This window comes from Camelus dromedarius, chromosome 4, assembly GCF_036321535.1.
Source record: "Camelus dromedarius isolate mCamDro1 chromosome 4, mCamDro1.pat, whole genome shotgun sequence".
In the NCBI taxonomy this organism is placed as follows: Eukaryota; Metazoa; Chordata; class Mammalia; order Artiodactyla; family Camelidae; genus Camelus; species Camelus dromedarius.
In genome coordinates, this window is record NC_087439.1 from 41,123,346 (window position 1) to 41,136,225 (window position 12,880).

At 36.9% G+C, this 12,880-nt stretch overlaps 1 long non-coding RNA gene across 2 annotated transcripts in view; it reads left to right on the plus strand.

Moving 5' to 3' along the window:
* Window positions 1–12,419, plus strand: part of LOC116153026 (uncharacterized) — a 36,918-nt gene extending 24,499 nt beyond the window's left edge. For both annotated transcript variants that reach the window (XR_010380596.1, XR_010380597.1), the window contains 2 exons: window positions 157–247; window positions 11,325–12,419. This is a non-coding gene — a long non-coding RNA (uncharacterized LOC116153026). The remainder of the gene's footprint in view (window positions 1–156; window positions 248–11,324) is intronic.
* The last annotated feature ends 461 nt before the right edge of the window (window positions 12,420–12,880 follow it).

Below are 12,880 nucleotides of genomic sequence, written 5' to 3' on the forward strand. Positions count from 1 at the left end.
TAGATAGTTAAGATGCATATCTAAGGAATAATTTCAATGAGCCCAAACTCTTGCTTCTACTCATACATAGAAAAGCAACAAAGTCATTAACTTGAAATGTCTGTCTTTTGTGATCGGCAATAATCTTCTGGTGTTTGACTACATTTTTTTTTCTAGCAAAAACTCTGATGTATCCTGGCTCCTCCCTCTTCTTTGAAGCGATTCCTCAGAGCCCTCTGAAAGCCTGTCTCCCAGACTATAGTACGCAGTAAGTACTCTCTGAATAACACATAAATTGCATCTTCTAGGTTATGTGTTTTTCTTCAGTTAACACTATATTTGTATTAGTCATGTTTTCAACTTTTAAAAAGTGATATATGATCAAAAATATAATTATCTACTTTAGGTTTCATACTTAACTTTTTATAATTTTATTCTGATAATTTTTTCACTTTGAAATTTTACTTCAACATGTTGTTTTAATTTTCTTTTTAAACCATTAGCTTTTAAAAATCTTAAAATGGCAACATTTGATGATTACTTTGCTCTTGGTCCTGGAAATTTCTGTTAAATGAGAGGAAAAGATTAAATTTCTCTAAATCAACTAATTAATTTAGGTTATCACTCTGTTTGAACATAAAAATCACTGGGTCTATTTCTTGGTAATTTATCATTGTCTTACTTGTGTTAAATTTGCAACAGTATTTTCCAATCAGTAAATTCATTGATAGCTTTGATATCTACATTCCCTTCTAGTCATTTCTATACTAAAGAAAGCTGAGAGAATATGCATTTTGACTATGATATGCTACTTATTTAGGAACAACTGTGATTGAGTGAGTGAGAGCTGGAACTGGAGGAAGAGGAGTAAATATCAATGGTTGAGTGTAGAATGTGGTCAGTAGGAGTAATAGGAAGATAGTGGTATTAACAGTGAAAAAATTTATTTTTAAATTATTTTTCATAAGGAACATGAGCTAATTATTTTTAGTAAATTGCACATGGAAAAAGAACAATGAAATATGTATATATTTTGCTTTACCTTTGGATTTCTTATAGAATGACTTTCATTTTTATGTACACAATGAAACCAGTTACAGTATTTTAAATGACTTGGAAACCAGGATCAAATTATATTTTGTCAAATAATATTTAAATTATTCTTGCCTGCCTTATTCTGGAGATTTTATAAGCTGGATAGAATAGTTGGTCTTGGTTAGTCAATAAGTCTTCATGACCATCAATTTTCTTCAGTAGGTCTTGGATACCAATCTATAATTTAAGTAATTACTATGGTATTAGCTTAATTGCTTAGCCAGGAAACTCTTCCTAACCAGTTACTGACAAACAAAAACAACAACAGGATATAACTCCTATTTTTATTTCAAAAATAGCAATTAAATTCAGCAAATGACAGGTTCAACTTCTTTATTACATGATCAATGCAAAAGCTGAGATCCTGTTACAGATGACACTGAACTAGTCTTTTCCAGATAAATACAGAGTTAAAGGAAGAAATTGCCATTAAATAAAAAAAAGATATTTTATATTATTTTCAAGGAAAATATTTTCATTCATAAGTATTACATTTATTAAGGGATATCCTAATTTGTATTTTTTACCTGCAGTCACAGGACCGTATATTTGGGTGGTGTTCCATTTAGAAACACTTTAGGGTGTCAGTTCCTACTTTATGTGTTGGTTGACTGCATGATGAATATACAGAAAATATATCTGAATTTCATTGGAACCATGGGAGAAGAAGAAAGGAGACTTAACTATGTGTGTATTTTTTTCTACATATATATTTTTACATTTGATACATTCCAGATTACGTTGAGAGCCAACATTTCCATTACTGTGAAAGCTTATTTTTCTTGTCTTTAAGTGTAGACTCTAAGACTCTGGACAGAGTTGAAATTCTATCCTGTCCCTATAATTATTGGTATGAAGTAATGTATGAAGAATTGATTAATTAGGTTCATTTTGGATCGACCATAGTATTTTAATTTCTGGTCAGGTAGGTAAGGGATGATGCTTCTGCTTTGTAGGGTAGAAAATTCATTATTACAGGGATGTACCCAAAAAATGTGTGTGGCTTTTTATTTACCTATAACGGATACAATTCATCTGAGACCTCAATAATTCAGTGGGGATAACTGGGGTGGGGAAAACTTCAATTTGCAAATTCAAAGTATATCATTTTCTTTCAGCGTAGATAGTTTCTTTCTAGTTGAAACAATTTAATTAGATAAACCATTGGTCAATTCAAAAATCAACTTTTTTTAGTCAGGACTATGTGTCCTGTGCCTGTCTCCTTTATAAGAGGGCATCAAGATGAAGCGGAAATTTAGGGTCCTCATTGGAGGGATGGAGTGCCCCATTATGGTTTTGTGCTGGTTTGGATTTGCAATGGTTGATGGCTGACATCCATCAACTTGTCTGATCCAGTCTGATCCAATCCATGGGTGTCTTGTTGGTGTTCATCAGTGAAATCTATGGCTAGGAAATTATGGTCTATTTGTATTGACTAGGGCAGAACCTAATTATTTTCCCTCTTACTGCATGCTATCTTGATCTTAGATGGCACTACAAATCCCTTATTTGTTCTAGTTGTGTCTTTCACTTGCTCCCTGGTACCTGCCTTAAAGTTCTTTGCTTTGAGGAATGCACTGATTTCCTCATTGTAACTACCTTTTTAACCATTTCCACCTACTGCCTCAATCAACACTGTTACAACTCTCCTCTCCCTGCCCCAGCGAGAGGATGGTCTCACGGTACCTACTGGTCCCAGAGTACAAAGTGAAAGATAGGGCCAAAGCTCCTGCTTCCAGTTCTCCCTTCAACTCAACTAGTACCTATCTCCCATGATTTTCAGCCTGAGAGGTGTAGGTAGATCATAATACACATCTGGAAGGTTATTTTCTCTGCCTCTCCTTTCCTTCCCAGTATCACCTCTTCAGGAAGAGAAAGGCTTTCTGCTCTTTCCTCCTTTCTGAAAGAAAGTTGCTGATGCCAAATCATGGGTTCATGGTTTGTAATAAAACCCTGCAATGCAATTTGCTCAAACTTATTCTTAATACATTAATGGGAGCTAAAGAAATTTGTAAAATATTTTGTTTCTTAACATATTTTGACATTGAAGCCTATTGACTAGCTGAAAAATTACACCTTGGTTGTCAAAAGCTGAATGTTTTCTTTTTCCCTGGATTTCTACTGTCATCTTCATAACTATCCTGGAGGCAAATGGATGTCTCTGAAACTATTTGTTTATTCTTTTATTTGGCAAAAAATTTTTTGAGCATACATTATGTGCTTGGCACTGTGTCAGGTGCTTATGTGGTAGTGGTGGAGGCAGACAATAAGTCAGAGATAAGGAAGGTATTAGAAAGTGACAAATGCTAAGGAGGAGAGTGAAGCAAAGAAGGGCAACTGGAAGTGTTGGGCGGGAAATTTGTGCTAGTCCTCAAGCTGGGGCTAGGAGTGGGGAGTGAGTGGGAGGTGGGGTCAGGGGGCACTGAGAATATGACATTTGAGAAAAATCTGAAGGAACTGAAGAACATCATTATTCAATATCTGGGGGAAGACCATTTCAGACAGGAAAAATAGCAAGTTCAAAGGCTTAAGGGCAGGCATTGTATCTGCTTGGATCAAGAAAGGAGTTGGAGATGAGGTCAGAGAGGTAATGAGTAATCAGAACATACAAGACCTTGCAGTCAGAGATGGACTTTGACTTTTGTATGGGTCAGGAGGACACTTTAGCCTTTGAAGTGAGGAATGACATGATCTGAAGCAAATTTTCACAGTCTGTAGGAGAGTAACGGGGAAGTAAGGAGACAGTCGGAAGTGATTGTGGTAATAAAAGTAAGGGATGATGGTGGCTTAAACCAAGCCCCTGGCTAGGAGGAAGTGGCTAAATTCTGCATCTATTTTGAAATATAGAAACATGTGTTTTGAAATGATTTAATAACAAGCCAGATATGGAAATTAAAGGAAAGAAAAGAAACAAGGATGGCACCAAGATTATGGTACTGAAAACTTGAAAAAATGGAATTGTACTGACCTGAAAAGTAAAATGAGTACATTTGCAGTGAGGAGGACATCAGGAGTTTAATTTTGGACTTGATAAGTTTGACATGTCTATGGGATATGCCAGTGGAGATGCTAAGCCCGCAATTAGATCTGCAGGTCTGGAATCAAGGGAGAGGTTCTGGGTTGGAAACATTCTTTACATTATGACCGTGTTGTTCTTAATTCCTTACCTAAGAGTGATAAAAGGTTGCCTTATTTGACATGAAAGAAACAAAAACAGAATAAATTGAAAGAAGTTAATGGAATGCCTAAAAACCAAACCAAAATTTTGGTTAATAATGGATTTGCATGAACACTTAAAATCCACCTCTCACCCCCTCAACCAGAAATACTAAAGTAAAAAGATCATAGATGGAAATTATTCAACAGTTCTTAATAATTGATAGTACTCAGATTATGTTTAAGTTACAGTTATCTCTGTGGCTTGTTCCTTCACCTCCTTCAGGTCATTGCTTCAATCACTTTCCTCTTAATGAGGGCTACCCTGATCAATGTATCTAAGTTTCAGACTAATTTTTTCAATCCTTCCATTACAAACCTCCTTAAAATGCTTTATTTTATTTTTTGTTTACCAATAGCATTTGTCACTTTCTCAATTACTATGCGATTTACTATTGTTTGTTCATTGTTGCAGTGAACACAGTTTGTGCAAAGCTCTCCATTCTGCTGGCCTCACCTATGATTCCAGCTTTGGCCATGGGCACTGGTTCCCTGAGGGCTTTGACCAGCTTCAGATAGCTTGTCTGAAATCTGACCCTGCCTCATTGTAGACTCACATCTTAAATTCCGGCCTTAGGGCTTCTTTGCAGACTTCCTTTGGGAATCAGCTGGGTACAAAATCAGTGTAACCTGAAGGTGGGGGAGTTAATCTTGTAGGGCTACCATTGGCCAATGGGAGGTGAGCATTTTCTTCCCTCAGGCAGATGTTCCTGGACGCTTTTCATAAAGTATCCCAAGGGACAGAACAGTACTCAACCAGAGTGGTGGCCAACTTAGTGCATCCATTAATTGATTCTTCCACCATTCTTCTTTTATCCCAGCCTCATCCCACATCTAACTCCTGTCCACTGAGATCATATTCCTAAATTAACCACTTACACTTAATTAACCCTTGGTCACAGGCTTTGCTTTATGGAGAATTCAGGCAAAGAATTTTTTTTTTTTTCTGTCTTCTACCACTTCATCTGTCCAAAGGTAGCTGATAAATCCTAAGCATCCAGAAGACTGGCATCTGACAGGTTCTCAGCAAGTATGTGTTGAAATGAATTGAATGTAATTTGGTTCTCTAATTACTAAATCAGGTAGAGAATAGGAGTTTGGGACCCCAGTGCTGAAGTACAACTATCAAAGTGATCTATTGCCTCATAAGTCATTGAACTACACTGTAGGGGAGTTCGAACTGGTACAGCAACAGAGAGTAGGGTTAAAGGGTCTGCATTCAGAGGCACGCTGCTTGGGTTGTGTGTCACTTGCTACATGTGTAGGCTTGGAAAGTTCTTGAACTTTCTGTGTGATGCAACTTCCCCATCTCTAAAATGGAGACAATGGAAATCTCTAAATCAACTAGTTGTGAGAAATAAGTAAGTTAATATATATAGAACATACATGGCAGGTAGTAACATGTTTGAGTATATAAAACATACATGTTTTCTATTATTATTATTATTATTATTATTATTATTATTAATATTAATTTTCACCACACATATTAGGGAGACCCAGCATCAAATTAAAACAAGAGGACAATGCCAAGTTTTAAAGAAATCTAACCAAAGGTCACCATTTTCCTATATTTTACTTGTTTTAGTTACAATTAATATTTACTCTGATAAACATTTAAACAAAATGGAAATATATAAAGTTCCACAATATGTTCCACTGCCATAGCCCTGCTAAAGTTTCATTTTATTCAAGTATAAATTTATTTGTTTGCTAATACTATCAGCCCGGTTTATAAATTAATTAACCAATTCATGATAAATACTAAAATTTTATCATATACTACCTTTTATTTGGGCCCCAATGCCAGAAGCAGACAATGTCAACTGATTTTGCTACTCTGAAGCTTATGGATAAGACATCACACTATGTTTCAGAATCCTGAAATTTCATCATTTGTGAAGTGGAGATTGCCATGCCTACCCCACCATGTTTGAGGGAATATTAGGTGTCACCGTGTTCATGAAGGGGTCAAGCACAGCCTCTGACATGTAGTTGAAGATCAACAGCATTAACTGAAATCAGAAATAATTGGAATAAAACTGCTTGGAATCCCATCCACGTCCCCACACTTCTCTGAGTCTAGAGCTGTGATTTTTCTTAAGAATTCAAACACAATGTTTGAGTCCTACACATGTCTCATTAGTACTTGGCAAATGGAATATTTCCATGAAAATAAATGTTCTGGAGATGAGTATTTGAAATAGAAATCTTTTCATTAGTCATAACAGCAGCACCAGTGACAGAGTTATTTCAGCTGTATTTCAATTTGCAATTTAATCTAGTAGGTCATAATGAGAATTACTAAAAGCAACCAAATCTGAGTTCTTTAAATTCTTTTAACTCAGCATTATGTGCTGAGCAAATGCGCTTATTAAACAAGCTGCTTATAAGGCATGATACCTTGGTTCAGATACTAACTTATATGCTGAGTGTGATTTTTAAGGTAATAAAAATAAGGTAATAAATGGAACATTAGACTTGTGTTAAAAAATTAATCTCTAACTGGATGACCTTGACTTAACCCTTACTTTTTAAGTCTATAAAATATGTGGTTATGGCAATGTAGAAGAAGATTGTAACAGATAGCTCCTATTTCCTACATTGGCATTTTTGCCAAAAATTCTGCAAGGAAGGTCCTGTATACCTTTGAGACATTGTTCCTTTAGCAGTTGGAAACCTCAGAGTGAGATTCAAAGACTGAGTATCTCCATGAATCTGAAGGAGGAAAGAAATCTGCTTAGTTTTGTTGCAGATGGCTGCCAACTTCAGGATGTGCCACAGACTTTTTCTACTATCAGGTGATTTATGAATATCAGCTAATACCCACGTTAGCACTTTTACTGCTTTTAGGTTAAGTGCCATAAGTTCATGGGTTCTGTAACCTCACATGTAATAAAAATCAAAAAGATGAGAAAAACATGATTTTTAATCCATCCACCCTCTAATGTGAATTTATTTATGATCACTTTGACTCCTGAAACTATTCAGTCCTAATCACACATTATTAGTGAGATGATTTAGCATAATAAAATTGTGCCTTTTTACATCAGTGCTAATTAAGTGCCTGAGGCACAACAGGTACTAAATTAAATACTGTAAATTTAATTTACTGTAGTAAATTCCTGTGGAGTTTCATTCAGGGAGAAATGATTATTACTAAAGTAAACCATAATACTGAAAGAAAACCCATATGATGACATTTTTTAAAGGAATTTCTGTTAAAATGAACTAACATTTTACTTGAAATAATAATGAATAATTAATGAAAAGGATTGCAGCTGTATAAAAGCTTTCACTAAAATCATTTTCAGAATAACTCTTCAAAATTATGATTCTAGAATCTAATTATCCCTTTCTGCAGCCTTAAGAATGTATTTAGATGATTTGAGGCTACATACAATGTTAAATCTCAATAACCAAAAATCCCAGACATGGAGATGAAAGCATTCTATTAACTCTAAACTGGGATTATCATTTTTCAAAGGTCTTTCCTGCCTAGTTTTAAATGTCTGGCGCTAAAAATGATAAGCAAACAATTCTGTCAATAGACCTCTTGTGTTCCTTAGTCTGTTCTTCTCAAAGTGACAAAGTGCCTTGATTCCAGCAGCGATTCTGCAGTCTGCTTTCTCCTTGGGTTTCCATTGTGACCGTTTAACTGCTGAAATGGAGCCCAGAATGGAGAATCAATCATACAATCTGAACATTGCAAGTGATACCAAAGAGGTAAATGAACTCATCCCTCTGCCTCGAGGAAGGACAAACTGTGCCCAAATATTTCCAGAGGCATAACTTTGCATCCTAATGAGAGAGAAAAACTAAGGAGTGGGAATTCCTCAGGAACCCGTTTGCATACTTTTGGTCTATTTCTATGCTAATCCAGTTGGCAAGTACTGTTCTAAAGTGTACAGGGTGGAGCTCCCGGTGCAGCCAGATTAGCACGTGACTAGGATTAGGCATCTAGCTGCTGCAGATTCATTCATTTGCCTGAGAAAATTCTTTTTACAGATTAAACAACCACATAGAATACAACTACTTTTATACATTTTACTTTACATGGATAAACATTTCTGTTCTCAGTACTTTTCCATCTCTCCCCTCCCTTCAATTCCCTCTCCATTCTTTCACTTTTAAATTTGGTCTTCTTTCTCCCTGGCCTGCTCTTTGACTCTCCACCCTGGGTAATGACACCACTAAACTGGAAGTTTAGCTCACTACCTTGGCACCATCTTTTTTTCTGACCGTTTATATCCTACTGGATGCCAAACTCTGTCATTAGTGCTTTAAAAATGACACCTGCATCAGTCTCTCTTTTCCATTTTGTTGCTACTATCTTACTTCAGGCTTTTATTACGTTTTGCTTGGATACAAATTAATTTCCCTGCTCTTCCCCTTGCTTTGATTTCTCTCCAGCTCCTAAGTATCTTATACATCGCTGTCTGGGTGGTCAGGATAAAGCACAGCTTGGACTTTAATCTTGGATTGAAACCTTCAGAGATTCCTCACTATCTTCCCAGACAACCAAACTCCTTGACCTGGCTCTTACACCCCTGTCCCTGCCACTGCCAACATTCATCTTATGACCCAGTTCCAACCTAACTTTCTAGCTTGACCATCCACTGTTTCTCTTTCACATGGGTGAGTCTTCCTAAACTACACAAACTTTTCTCAACACACTCTAGATTTTCTTATGTATTTTACCTAATTCCACGTTTTTGGCATCTTGCTTCCTTCATCTGAAATTTCATTTTTCCAATATTTACCTACTGAAATCTGCCTCCTCCTTCAGTTCCTAATCAACATAGCAACTAACCAGCCAACCAACCAAACAGTAATAAAAGCAGCTGCATGTGACCCTGTGCTGCTACCATATCAGGACCATCCTAAATATATAAACTCTAATCCCTACCCAAATGCCGACTAGGAAGATATTATTATAACCAGTTCACAGGTGAAGAAACTGACATTCAGAAGTGTTAGTAATTTGTACACTGGCTGCACAACTAATAAGTGGTATGTGGCATATCCAGGTAGTTACTAACCTAATACTTTCTTCCTTTTTTTTTCTTTAGCAGAACCCTGATTTTTTTTGGGGGAAAGGGTAAAACAGTGTGACTAACTAAAACAAAAAAGAAAGCAAGAAACTATGTATCTCAACCTCTCTTGTAGCAAAAAGTGAGCTTTCTAATGTCATTCTAGCCAAGAAGATTTAGGTGGCAGTCTGCTGGGCATTTTGGCAATATTGTGTTGTCTCTTCCATGTCCCTTCTTCCCTCCTTATTCTTTAGGAAGTAGGGCTGAGAAGCCTGGGGAAGCAGGGACCATCTTGGGACTACCAGGTTGAGAGTCTAACACTAAAATCGGTAGAGAAAAACGAGAGGAGCCTGGGACTCTGATGGTACTGGGAAGGAGATTCTGCACTGTCAGCTGTCCAGAAATTCTTGCTGGGTAAAAAGACCAAAGCTTAATTTATACCTTGGGGTTTCTGTTGCTTATACCTGAACACAATTCCTAACTGGTACACGATAGAAATGGATTTCATACCTGCATCTGTGTTACCTGGTTTCTCCTTTATACTACACCAGCACTACATCCCTCACAGGTCCACTTAAATCTTACCTGAATCCCCATCTCAGAAACACATTTTTGTTTTTTCTGCGCTCCCATAAAATTCTGGGCTACTTTCAAGGGCCTTATGATGTCCTCTTTTTATTTGGAGTTTTTACTATAGACTGCGAATTTCTCAAGAACACAGGCTACAACTTCCTTCTTTTCCTATACTTAGAAAACACTGAACAAATGTTTACAGTGTTTGATTAAAATTCAGAAAATTCACTGTGTGGTTTCCTATTGTCTGAGTCTTCTACAAATTTGTTTTAATCTTCTTTAAATTTGTTAGGGACACATGTAACCCAAACCAGACTGATCTGGGTTCCCAACGAGTCTGCCAGAAATGAGCTCCCTCAGCTCTTCTTGTGAATTTCTCGGTTTACTGCCCTAGGGGTGCTTAGAAACAAAGCCCTCCAGTTGGCTCATCTGCCAGGTCTCCTCATTCCCCCCCCCCCCCCAGGGGCTGCTCTGGGGCTGCTCTGAGGCTGCTGAGACCACCACTCTGCCCATTCCAGACTTAGGGGAGGAAATGCTGCTCTTAGAACCTTTTTACTCCATACTGAACACAGATCTTTTCCTAATTACTCATTGCACAACTGAGACCAGGCTATGTCTCAAAGAAAACAGCAAAGAGAGTTGTGAATGATGCAATGGGAGCACACAGATTACATTCTGGATACTGTATGTCATAACTGGTTTCCAACAGCTGATGAATTTTCTTAGTATTGTAACAGCATTATTGCCAATTTTGTCAATTGCTAGAGATACAGGGGAATTGTCACTAATTTTAACACATAACAGTTGAAATTTTTTAATGTGGTGATAAAGTCTTGATTTCAAGTATTTTAAAGAGCTAGGAAGTGAGTGTAGATATGTTTTTAAGGTACTTTGTGGAAAAAGGAAAGGAGTGAATAGCAGGACTGGGGTTGGAACTTAAGGAAGTGTTACAGACCAGGTTTTTTGCTAAATAAAGAAACATAAGAAGAAGGAAGAGGGAGACTGAAAGGAAGAGAAGTAGAATTAAAAAGGCGAATGATTTAATTAAAGATCTGTGAGTAATATCCTGGTATTCTCCTACGTAGTGTACAGACAGTGCTCTGTGCTGTTGATCGGAAGAAGAGGCTCAGGAGATATGTCTTCGGAGAAAAATTACTTAGGAATTAATGTGGAAAGAATTTAAAATCAAATATTTTTTTCAGGCCCAAAAGCAATATAATTAAGCCAAGTCCTTTTATACACAGCTAATACTCTATACCAGACATATATTTTCACAACTTTCTCTTAGTCAGTTTCTAACTTTGTAATACTTTTTGATGTTTTATTATCAGCTTCAAACTGAGGTAGACTTTGATTACACATCCTGATTTTAAACTACTGCAGTAGAGCATTGTAAAATCTATTATTATTTTAAATCTTTAAAAATAGGACATGCCAAGTGCGCTCCACCGGACTGAGGCTGATGCAACAAGGAATTGCAGAGCTGTTTGGCCTTGGGATTCAGTCGTTAAGAAGAGCTGCCAACTCTGCCTGACCAGCGGGAGTGAGTTTGTTCACTCTTCTCTGGCCTCCAGCACGGAAGGCGGGCTGTCTGCAGCCTCTGTGAAACTTAAGGTAGTTCTTCCCTCGGAGTTGGGTTGAGACCCTCACTTGCTGTTTGATCACTTTCTGGAATCTTAAGGTGACACAGACTAACAGGAAAACAAGTAATGAAGAGATACTAAGGAATGCAGCTTAATGATGAGTTTTATAGATGAATTAATGATTATTGGTTGGCTTATAGACTTTCCTGGTTGGCTAAATGACAGATGTGATAAACTCTACATTCTTTCAAGTTCTAGAATATTTTATATTTTTTGAGGTAAGTTCTTTCAAATTGAGTGATTCTTGAATATTTAATTATTTATATTTTTGAGGTCTTTGGGATTTATCAATTACCATGAAGAATACAATTGGTAAGATTTAATTACAGCCACGTGAGCTGGTATTCTTATATACAATGTACAAAGAATGTTCTATGCACATGGATAACAAGACAAAGGTCAAGAGTGTCTCTGAAGAGAAATTATTTAGGAATTAAGGTGGAATATGAGGTTGCATACCTCAGTGTATTTCAAAGGAATATATCTATTCTGCCCCTGGAAGGAACGATCTCTCTCTCTCTGTATTTTCTTGTTCATCTGAGCAGAAAGCTCCTGGATTACAGAGCCTGCTTGTTCCTCCTTAGTAACTGTCACCGCCTCCTGCTGGTCTTTCATTCAGCAGACAAGGGGTTCAAAAGAGTCTTAATAAATCCTCATTCCTTTCCTCCCCACCTCTCTCAAACTCTGCCATCATAGAATTAATGTTAAGTTGGTATCTATGCTCTCTTAAATAGCTCAGATCTAACAAACTGAAATTTAATTGGTTAAATATGAATACTGCTTCCCCTTGTGCCCTACCCTAAGCACTACTGTCAAGTACCCAAGTACAATACAGGAAAGGTATATTAATAGTAACTAATAAAAAAGGTTTTATTTTTGACTCTTCTCTGGTTTTTTTTTCTAAAATAAGTGGCTATTATCTTTATAACAAAAGTTTAGGCATTATTTAAAATTATTGTGGAAGCTCATGGTAGATAAAGTATTCCCCTCGCCATCCACCTATGAGATTTCGTGCCTCCGAATGTTTATGTAATTCTATGAATAGCGGGCTCTGATCTTTGCCAATGTGTTCTGCTTTATCAACTCCATGAATATACTGATGCCATGAATGTTCTATCATTCAGCATCTTGCCAGGAAAACAGAAACCACCCTCAAACTTTCAAATAATAGGATTAATACAGGGACTTGATTACCGAGGTGACAGAAAACAGAGAAGCTACACAAGGGTTAGTGAAGGCAACTCAGAGAAGTTCTGACCACCTTCAGACTGTAGGACATATGAATGTGTGGTTACCAGGAACCAGCAGCTGGACTCAGAGGAGACCCAGCACCATGCTAAG